The sequence below is a fragment of the Echinops telfairi genome, unplaced genomic scaffold, assembly GCF_000313985.2.
Source record: "Echinops telfairi isolate 266 unplaced genomic scaffold, ASM31398v2 ScPeMD7_3533;HRSCAF=4204_0, whole genome shotgun sequence".
Taxonomy (NCBI): domain Eukaryota; kingdom Metazoa; phylum Chordata; class Mammalia; order Afrosoricida; family Tenrecidae; genus Echinops; species Echinops telfairi.
In genome coordinates, this window is record NW_022107431.1 from 52268053 (window position 1) to 52277618 (window position 9566).

Sequence of the window (9566 nt, forward strand, 5' to 3'; positions counted from 1 at the left end):
TTCATGTTCCCATAAGTATTTCATTAATTGTGTTTATGTTTTATAAAGGACACTAGTGGCATTGTGCTATATGTATCATCCTGTTTCTCACATTTTGTTTTCTCTAGTCACTTGGTTTCTATCTGTTCATGTCTCTATTTGTATATATATTTCACATCTATCTATACATATCAACTACAAATAATTCTTCAATTCTATTCATTTTCAAAACAATAAAATGCCAGCGAAGATTTCTTGTTTAGTTAGCTTTGTTGTCAAACGTCTACATTTACCTAGTGTTCTTGCCTTATAATTCTATTATTATGCATTCTTACATTCAGCTTCATATATACTAATAGTTATAGAGCTTACATTTATTAATGACTATATTTTATTCTTCAATATGCTAGGACTTCTTTAATGAAATAATTTTTCAAACTTGCTTACCTGGCACTAGTAAATAATTATGGATACGAAATACTTTTATCATTGAATATCACTATTTTACATTATTTTCTTTATAAAATCTTATAATTCCTGTATCTCCTAGAACAATATGTATACATGGAAATTGCTTAACTGATAGTCTTTAAAGAATCTCGTAAATCTTATTCATAGTTTTAAAAGTTCACAGGGATTAAACATAATGTTGAGGCTCATGATATTTCTCTCTTCCTGAAAACACTAACCTATAAGTATATTTTTAAAATATTCAAAGAAAATTATATTAAGAGCTACCACATAAAAATCATACAATTAAAGAATGCCTAATGGTTAAACAATATCTATGTTGGATTTATTAATAATATATATAATGTTTTATTATACATTTATATTGCCTTACTTAAATCTTTAAGAATCTTCTTTTGGAGAAGTACACAAGGATTCTTAATACAAGTATGTGTGCTATGAATATGAATGAAATTGTAAATATTTTATACTGTTGATTTGTAATTCTCGGCAAAATTATTGTGTTGCTAAATATTATGACTGAGTTCGCAAAAAGGAAAAAACCAAAATAAAATGAACAGCGAAGCTGTTCATAAGATGTCAAATTAACAGATATAAATTAAATCTACTACAAGACATTAATAGCAGCTGTGCTTTTTATATGCTTTTGAGCCATTACACTCATTCCATAGAGACATGTCGTATGCCAGCTTTAAAATATTTCATATCGTAGTGAGTCTGCACCACATGACTGTACGGGAAAACAGGTAGTGGTTGTAATTTTTTTCTCTTGAAACTACATATTTTAAAGCAGAATTTTACTTTTTATGCAAAAAGACTTAGCTTCAAGTTTAAAAAATGATCTTGCTTAAGATCATTCATTCAACAATGGTTGCGGCAGTGCATTGACAGAGAACTACCAGAAGTTTAGGTCAGATTCAGACGAGGACATGGAACAAGGGGTAACACTGCTGATGTCAGATGGATCTTGGCTCAAAGCAAAGAATACCAGCAGGATGTTTACTTGTGTTTTGTTGACTGTCACCCTAACCTGTTTGCTGTCACTGGTCATTTCTATTTGGTACTTGAGCCAAGTAGCACATGCACATAAATATAAATGTACCCATCTTACAAACAACAACAAAAATCCTGAGCTCACTGCTAGTTAGCCAATTCTGAATCACAGCGACCTTATAGGACAGGGTAGAACTGCCCCTGAGGATTTCCTAAACTAAATCCTTACAGGAGTAGAAAGCCTCTTCTTTCTCTCGATCTATATTACCATGGATCAAACCCAATATTATTTTCTTAAAATAAAATTTCTGATATCCTAGTATATAAAGTAAAAACAACCTAATATAAATAATTTGTTTGTCTTTGGGACAAGGGATAAAAATTATATTTTCCATTTATTTTGTATTTTTATCAGTGTTTTCACCACAAGCCACATGAAAATCAAAAGTAAAAACAACAATTGTCAGTAGGCTGAACATTCTATTTAAGGCATAAAAAATGTGCTACAAATAATAATAGCCCTAATTCATTTGTTCACTATCATAGATTGTAAAAAATATGAGTCAACTTGCAGTAAAAATTGCCTTATGTTCAAGTTATAATTCCACTTAGCAAAAATCAATCTGTTAAACACATCATTAGTCTATAATCTATATACTAATTATCTAGACTGTGAGAGTCATATCAGAAGTTACAATAAATCAGAAAAGCAAAGCAAATAAACATGTTTAAACTTCTTGAATGATTTCAACTTGAATAATTTTAAAGATTTTTTTGGTCTGAATCCCTTATTTGTCTATAAAGGCTATATTTAACTCAATCAGTAATTTTTAATGCACCTGAAATATACCGGAGAAAATGCCATGCCATCGGTAATACCAAAGGTTAACTAAATATTAACCTTGATATGAAGGCTATTATTTTATAAGTGCAGATTATTTTTGCTTGTTTGTTTGCTTGTTACCTTGCTCTTTCTAAATGCTTTAGGAGACGAAGGATTCATATGTTATTGAAAACTGACTCATCAGATGTTGGTAGAATTTTTTTCCATTAATGAAAATTAGAATTTATAATGGGTTATGTATTGACTTGTGTCACTCAAAGATATGTTGAAGATCCAGACTGTATATTTTTTAAGATGACCTTCTTTTGAAATTAGACCTTTGCAAAGCTATTAAATTAGGATGAGGTCATACGAGAGCAGGATTTAGCTTAATCCCCTATGAATGGTATTTATGAAAGAGAAGTTTTCCTGTATCAACAACCCCTTCATTGTATAGTATCTCCAGTCACTTAATAGTATAATCTGTACAAGTCAACAACTCATGTATTGCAGTTTGTAGCCAGCCTATGTTTGTATAATTGCCTTTTTTCAACTGTGTTTTAAATTCTCTGACATTGACTATATTAATAACACTATCAGTAGAATTAACTTATACTCTAGGAAGATAATTGATATGTTCTGTAACATAAAATGACAATAATGCCTCCAAGGTGAACCAGAGACATATATGAACCACAGATACCTGAAAGGATTCTATGCTTGAACTTAATTCTAGCTCCAAAATAAGAACAATTCGTTTTTATGGCATGACCCTAATTTATGAGATCACTGAAGATATGGGTGCTATAGATATGGTGTATGGCTATCAGAAAGAATAGTCAGGGGTCCAAACAGCTTGTCTTCAAATGAGCAGCCACCTAACCAAGGTGGCAACTAAATCCAAGGATGTCAAGTATATAATCCAAATCCAAATGAGGGAATGTTATCAGAGCTTAAATTGTGAACACATGCTATGCAGAAGGCCATGGGTGACAGAGGAATCCCCAAACACATTTTCAGAGTGTATACATAGATTAAGTCTCAGGTGCAACCCCTCAGACCATAGTACAAAAATATGACCTGTTATCAGACATAAAGATTTATAATGTCGATTATGGCAGATATAGTTAGGTTAAAATGTAATATGCTATAATTTGGTCTTCCTTTTGATTATTTAAAGTTGTGACAGTTAAAAAAAAAGTGAACGAGAGATAAATGTGGGGCACACTTCTTGTGAATTCCCTCTGACCACAGAGCAGGGATGTGCGTCGTGTTGCTGTCAGCAGAGTGTGTTGGAAAGTGAGTAAGGTTAAGATGTAACACTGTATCATTTGCTATCCCTTTTGACCCGTTTTATATGTATTCAATTTTTTTTAATATCTTATCTCTTATTTTCAGATCGCTCCTATATTTTATTCATCTTGATTTTCCTATATGATGAGCAAACCAGCCCCCCTTCTTTCCCCTGGCAAGAATACTGTGAGGACAGGGTCCAACTTTGCTAATTTAACAAGAGGAAAGAAGAGAATTTTAAAAAACTACTATCCCCAGGCCAATTTCCACAAAGCATTGGCTAGATATTCCTCTACCTTCAAACCTACTTTACCAATCTGACATCAACTCTTCTGCTAGTCTCAATAATACATTGCCACAGTCAGGTAGAACTCACAGATGATACTTAGATATGACATGGCTTAACTGATTGCAGTTCGAGAGCAGAACTCAGTGGGCAAGACAGCTTCATCTTACCTGTACTCAGAAGCATGCGTAGGCCCTCACCTTCCTGGCTAATTGAACAAGTGTTTCAAAGGAAATTGGGGAGCCAAAGGGTACGCTCCACAACAGGATCTTCTGTATTGACAGTAGTCAGATCCCTTTCTATTTCTTCAAAGACTTTTTCTTTTTTTACTGAGAGGGTTGAGAAAACTGATTAACACCCATAGTAGAGTTCCATACATCCCATATTCATGTCACCATATCAAATACCTTGGAACTTATTTGCATGAATAGCAAATCACCAATACTTATGGCAGAGCACGAACACCTCACATGTTCACAAGCCTACATTGAAACATTATGAATATCAGTAGCATGTTGTCAGATATGGTGCCTAAAGGAGAGACTGTCCAGATGGAAGATATTCAAAATACTGCTGTGGAACAGGTACCTTCACAAATCAGAGCCTACCTTCTGCCGTGGATGGAATAAATAATTTAGAACCATCATTTTCTGATGCAACACAACTAAAAATTAGTAGAAACAGATGCAAACATTTGTGAATGATCAGAATGAGAAATTTCAAAATGCTATAAATATAGAAAAATTATGAGTTGTCAAAACTGAAATGGAACATGGAAAGGTGGATGTCCTCGGCATTCCTGAATTGGAACAGACGGTCCTAGGGTCGTCTCGTGGTGCATACTGTGCTACTTATATAAAGTTCAGCACAAATGCTTTATTTTGGAAAGGATTAAGATCAGGTATAGTTTTAGAAATTACTTAATTAAATATTTGATTAATTATGATTTATGCTGCGATTTACAACTTTAAGAATAATGATGTTGCATTCAACATCAAAAAGAGCATTTGAAGTCGCTTTCTTGAAATGCAAGGTGGTTTGTGATTGGATACTATCTATACACCCAACAGTAGTCCAGTTAGCACAGTTCATAATCTAATGTTTGCATCAACCGCTAGAGCTGTTGTTGCTAAGTGCCATAGAGTTGGTTCCAATCCCTAGCGGCCCTAGGCACAATAGAAAGAGGCGCGATCCAACCCTGGATCATCATCACAATTGCTCCTATGCCTTAACCCATTGTTTTAGCCACTGTGTCAGCATATCTCCTTCTGTGCCTTCCATTTTTCACTGCCTTTCCAGTTGACAAAGCATGATATCTTTGCCAGACACCGGTCTCTCCTAACAATGTATCCAAAGTATATGGGACAAAGCCTTGCCATCCTTGCCTGTAAGAAACATTCTGGCTGTACTTGAGATGGAGGTTTTGGTCCTTTTTGCATTACAGGGTAATTTCAATATTCTTCTCCAGTATCACAATTTTAATGAATCGAATCTTCTATTATCTTCCTTATTCAATGCTCATTTTCACATTTATATGAGGAAATGGAAAATACCATGGTTTGGGTCAGGCACAACTTAGTCCTCAAAACAATATCTGTTGCCTTCAATACTCTAAAGCAGTGGTCTCAACCTGTGGGTCGTGACCCCTTTGGGGGTCGAACAACCCTTTCACAGGGGTCACCCGATTCATAACAGTAACACAATTACAGTTATGAAGTAGCAATTAAAATAATTTTATATTTTGGAGGTCACCACAACATGAGGAACTGTATTAAAGGGTCGCGTCATTAGGAAGGTTGAGAACCATTGCTCTAAAGAGATTGTACAACAGATTTATCTAATGCAACACATCTTTTGATCTCTTGACTGCTGCTTCCATGACAATTTATTGTGGATCCAGGCAAGCCAAAATCCTTGACAATTTCAAAACTTTCTCCATTTATCATGCTGTTACCTATTGTTCCATTTGTGAGGATTTTGGTGATCTTTACATTGAGTGGTGATTCATACTGAAAGCTACAATCCTTGATCCTCATCAGCAATCCTTGAAGTCCTCCTTATTTTTAGCCAACAAAGTTGTGTCATCTGTATATCACAGGTTGTTTCTAAGCCTCCTTCCAATCCTAATGCCACATTTGCCTTCATATAATCCAGCTTTCTGATGATTCGCTCAGCATGGTGACAGGACACCACCCTGATGTACACCTTTCCTGATTTTACAACATTTAATATTCCCATGTTCTGTTCACCTAACTGCCTCCTGATCCATGTACATGGTCCAAAGGAACACAATGATATGCTCTGAAATTCCCCTTCTTCTCAGGGTTATCCGTAGTTTCTTATCATCCACACACTCGAATCCCTTGGCATAGTCAGTAAAACATAGTAAACATCTCTCTGGTATTCTCTCTTTCAGTCAAGACCTATCTGTCATCAATAATTAAATCTTTTCTTCCAAGTCATCTTCTTAATCAGCTCTGAACCTCTACAGCAGCCAGTCAATGTACTGCTGCAACTGTTGTTGGCTGATCTTCTTCAAAATGTTATTTGCATGACATTTCAGTGATAATGTTCTGTTCTTTAAGCAATCTGTTTGGATCACCTTTCTTTGGATGGGCTCAAATAATGACCTCTTCCAGTTAGTTGGCCAAGTAGCTGTCTTCTAAATCTCCTGGCATAAAGGAGGGCTTCCCGTGTATGATCGGCTTGTTGAAACATTACCATTGGCATTCCATCAATTCCGGAAGCTTTGTTTTTGGCTAATATTTTCCTTGCAGCTTGAACTTCTTCCTTAAGTATCATTGGTTCTTGCTCATATGCTACTTCCTGAAAGGGAGACTATCAACTCGTTCTTTTTGGTATAGTGACTCTGAATGATTCCCATCTTCATTTGATGCTTCCTATATCACTCAATATTATGCCATTAGGATCTTTCAATATTTCTTCTTAAAGCTTGATTTTATTCTTCTGTTCATTCATTTTAAATATGCTGAGTGTCTTCTTCATTTTGGGCTTTTTAACTCTATGTCTTTGCACATTTCATTGTAATATTTGACTTTATCTTGTTGACATGCCATTTGAAATTTTCTTTCCCGCTCCTTGATTTCATCATTTCTTCCACTTGTCTATAATTAGTTAATGTCTACTCTATAATTAAGAGCAAGTTTCAGAGTCTGCTCTGACATCTAAGTTGATCTTTACTTTCTTTCTTTCCTCTCTTTTAATGACCTTTTGATTTCTTCAAGAATGATGTTCTTGATGTCTTACCACAAGTAATCAGATCTTCTGCCATTAGTGTTCAATGCATCAGGTGTTCTTGAGATGTTTTCAAAATCCAGGTGGGATAGACTCAAGGATGTATTTTGGCTCCTGTGAACTTGTTTTCATTTTCTTCTGCTTCATCCTAACTTACATATGAGAAATTGATGGTCTGTTCCACAGTCAGCCCCTGCCCTGGTTTTAGCTGCAGATATTGAGCTTCTCACCTCTCAATCATCAGCTGTAGTTACTTTGATTTATGTGAATTCCATCAGGAGAAATACATCTATGAAGTCACCATTGCAAAATGGTGTTTGCTATGAACAAGTTATCAGTCTTGCAAAATTCTATTATAAGCTCTTCAGCTTTGTTTCTATTACTGAGACCATATTTTTCAACTGCTGTTCCTTCCTTTCTGTTTCCAACTTTTGAATTCCAATTTCCAATAATTATCATGACGTCTTGATTGCATGTTTGATCGATTCCCAAATGAAGTCATTTGTAAAATTGTTCAATTTGTTAGTTGAAGTACAAATTTGAATAATTATTCCATTGATTGGATTTCCTTAAGGCAGATGATATAATCCTACCACAGATATCATTATACTTAAAGATACAAGTTCAATCTATCTTGACAATGAATGCAAGACCATTTCTCTTAATTGTGGCATTCCCAGCATAGCAAAACATGATTTTCTGATTCAAATATGGTAAATTCCAGCCCATTTCAGCTCTCTAATGACTAGGATATCAACCATCGTGTGCTCTATTTCGTTTTGATGACTTCTAACTTTCCTAGATCCAGCCTTTGCACATTTCAAGTTTTCATTATTAGTGGATTTTTGTAGTTGTTCCTTCATAGTTTGAGTTATACCCATCAGCAAATGACAATCCCAACAGCTCCTCTTCCACAGGCTTTACTCCATTCACTTCACCTGGGTCAGTTCCACTATGGGAAAGTAGCTCCCCTCAGTCACATTTTGAGTGCCCTCTGACCTGAGAGATCCATCCTCTGGCATGATCTCCAACAATGTTTTGCTTCCTTTCATTAGGTCATACGTACCTGACATTGTTTCAGAGATGTGCATAAGGTTTTCAGTGTTATGTCCTCTGAAATGAGCAACTGGTTACTTCTTTGGTGTCTGTTATTAGTCTAGAAGCTCCTCTGAAACTTTGGATGACTCTTCTGTTGTTTGAAATACCAGTTTCATAGCTTTCAGCATCAAAGCAACACAGAAGCCACAAAAGTAGGAGAAACTGTCAGACATTTGGTAGCCCCTAAATCTAGTGATGAAGCTATTGAGGAATTCTACCAACTTCTTCAATCCGAAATTAAGCAAACATACATAATTATTCATAATTGGAATGTGAAAGTTGTGAAAAAGAACAATAAGTAATTATACACAAATATTTGATAACAGAACTGAAACTGGAGATTGTGTCATAGAATTTTGTAAGGCCAATGGTTTCTTCATTGTCCAACAACATAAACAGTTGCTATACATGTGGACCTCACCACACAAGCTACCCAGGAATAAAATTGGTTAGGTCAGTGGGAAGAGAGGGTGGCAAAGTGCAATAGTACCAGCCAAAACAAGCTCACAGACGAACTTCAGATCAGAGTATCAATTGCTGCTATGTCACATTGAAGCTGAAAAAAATTAAAACAAGATCACAAGAGCAAAATTTTGGCCTTGAGTATATACTACCTCTTTTTAGAGAACATCTCATAAGAAATTTGAATTATTTAACACTACTCACAGAAGAACCAATGAGTTGTGTGATGATATCAAGAACATTATAACTGAATAATGCAAAAAGAATACTTTCACTGAGATGGACTAAAAGTATGGCTGCAACAATGGGCTCAAACATGAAGATGTCACAGTGTTTGCTTCTGTTGTACATGCAGTTGCTACGGAGACACAACAAGTATGATGTCAACGAACCACATCAATTCAGTCTAGTGGGAATTACACACACTATGGCTACACGAGCCATACCATATAACTGACTTATTGATTTATTCATTCAATCAATAAATCAATAAGAATATTGATTTATTCAATAATTTGCATGGTAGCTCTCTGTCTCCATTCTTTTTTCTTAGGGATCACAGAGATAACTACACTTGCAATAGGACAACTTTGTTTCTTTAATTGGCAAGATCTATTTTCCCCCACAATTGAACACTATTGAATAATGGTTTCATCAGTACATTGACAGGGAACTGCCAGAAGTTCGGGCCTGATTCAAAAGAGCAAGAACAAGGGATATCATTGCTGATGTCAGGTTCAAAGCAGAGAATGTCAGAAAGGTGCTCATGTGTGTTTCTGTGACTATGCAAAAACATTTCACTCTGTGGACCCTAATAAATTATAGATAACCTTGAGAAGAATGGGAATTCCAGAACATTTCATTGTGCACCTTCAGAATTTATACATGGATCAAGAAAGAATAAGG